This window comes from Rattus norvegicus, chromosome 9, assembly GCF_036323735.1.
Source record: "Rattus norvegicus strain BN/NHsdMcwi chromosome 9, GRCr8, whole genome shotgun sequence".
NCBI lineage: Eukaryota > Metazoa > Chordata > Mammalia > Rodentia > Muridae > Rattus > Rattus norvegicus.
In genome coordinates, this window is record NC_086027.1 from 112230660 (window position 1) to 112232808 (window position 2149).

General features: G+C 45.6%; 1 non-coding gene across 1 annotated transcript; it reads right to left on the minus strand.

Moving 5' to 3' along the window:
* Positions 1-548: 548 nt before the first annotated feature.
* On the minus strand, positions 549-667 carry LOC120094858 (5S ribosomal RNA). Its single transcript, XR_005489557.1, has one exon. It is a non-coding gene; the product is annotated as a 5S ribosomal RNA (ribosomal RNA).
* Between the last annotated feature and the right edge of the window lie 1482 nt (positions 668-2149).

The following is a 2149-nucleotide window of genomic DNA, read 5'->3' on the forward strand; positions in this document are numbered from 1 at the left end:
GTTACCTCAAGGTTTGGCGGCCAAACCTGGTAACGTGTAAGAGTCTCCCAGGTGGTCCTGGTTTTGAAGGCCCGAAGGGAATCATGGAGAGCAGCTGAGGCTTGGCTCTGTGAGCGGCCGCTGGTGAAGGTGCAGCTGGAGTAGCAGGGGAAGCCCCTGAAGGACTGAAGGGGTCATGCAGAGAACCTGAGGGCTGGCACCATGAAGAGAGCCCAAGAGATGCTATTGGTGAAAGTAAATTCGGTTGCAGTAGAAGATCCTAGAATTTGGGGGATGCCAGTACCATGGGACAACTAACAGGACCACCAGTAGCAGTGGAGTGGAGCCAACCAGAGTCTAGATGAGGAACTAACTATATGTGCTACAGAGGGAGGAGCTGGAAAAGTGGCCCAAATCCTTTGGAGGAGCCCAGAAAATAGTGAGTAAATCCCTGATATAGAAGATTGAATTATTTACACTGTGAGGGTGGGCCTTTCCATTGTTTAGGTTAACTGTGCCCTGGTTCTCCCTTCTTTTTTCTTTTTCTTTTTCTTTTTCTTTTTTTTTAAAGCCTACAGCACCCGGTATTCCCAGGCGGTCTCCCATCCAAGTACTAACCAGGCCCGATCCTGCTTAGCTTCCGAGATCAGACGAGATCGGGCGTGTTTCGGGTGGTATGGCCGTAGACCTGGTTCTCCCTTCTTAAAGTAAGAAAGTACTTAACTTAGTTTTGGTTTTATAGGAACCCACAGTTGAGAGATTTTGAATTTTTAAAAGATATTTTGGATTTTAAAAGACATTTTGGATCTTTATGGAGACTGAACTTTTAAAGTGTTTGAAATGGTAAAGACTGTGGGACTTTTAAATTTGCAATCTGTTTTATGTTGGTGATATTTATTATTCTGAGATCTTGGGGATGAACCAAAAAAAAAAAATGGAGAGAGAAGGTTATGTATTAAAAGGTGTTGTGTGTCAAATTGGCAAGGGGTCAGTTGTGTTCGCTAATTTTATGTCAATTCGACACAGGCTAGAATCATCTGAGAGGAGGGAACCACAATTAGGAAAACGCCTCCACAAGGCTAGGCTGTAGGCAAGCCTGTGGGACACTTATTTAGTGATTGATGTGGAAGGACTATGGTGTTGAGAGACCCAGTACTTTTTCACCAGCCTCAAACAGCCCCTCCCATCCAGGAGGGAGTGCACCAATCTTGTCTGGTGCAGTTCAGGTTGCCAGGGAGCGCTGTCCTCACAGCAGGACTGTCTCAACCTAAAAGAATGCATTTCAAGGATGCAACCTAAAGAAAGTTGATTGAGCTCACCAATGCCCCCCACATGCCCAATCACCATCGCTGTAACCCACCCTTTATAGAATACATAAAACTGTACTAACAAATTGTTTGAGGTCGCCTCTCCTCGAGAAGTAGGCGGACCCCAGCTTTCTGGAATAATAATCCTCTTGCTATTGCGATGATCTCTGGTCTCATGTCTTATTCATGGGAGTCTCCTGGTAATTAAGACTCAGGTCGAGTCTTACAGTGTGTGGTGCCATCCCTTGGCTGGTGGTCCTAGGTTTTATAGGAAAACGAGCTGAGCAAGCCATGAGACCAGTCCAGGTAGCAGACCTGTCCTTGGCTTCTGCATCAGCGACCACCTGCAGGAACCTACCTTTGTTTGGGTTCCCATCCTGACTTCCTTCAGTGATAGCCTGTGGGTATGGAAGTAAAAGCCAAGCAAATCCATATCTCCCTGGCTTGCCTTTGGTCAAGGTGTTCTATCCTCACAAGAGTAACCGCAACTCAGATGCAATCTACTGTGATTGAAAGTTTCGCTGGGTATAGTAGACTTGGCTGTCATCTATGGCCTCTTAGAGTCTGCAGTACCTCTGCCCAGACCCTTCTGACTTTTGAGTCTCCATTGAGAGGTCAGGTAGAATTTCAATATGTCTGCCTTTATTTGTTACGTGGTCTGTTTTCCTTTCAACTTTTAATATTTTTTTTCTTTCTTCTGTAGGCTTAGTGTTTTGATTATTACGTGGCAAGGGCAACTTTCTCTTCTGCTCCAGTCCAATGGGTGTTCTCTACGCTTCCTGCACCATGATAGGCACCTCCTTCTTCTTTCTCCTTCCTCTATTGGCCTGGATGTCTTTCTTCTTCGCCTATCCCTATTATTA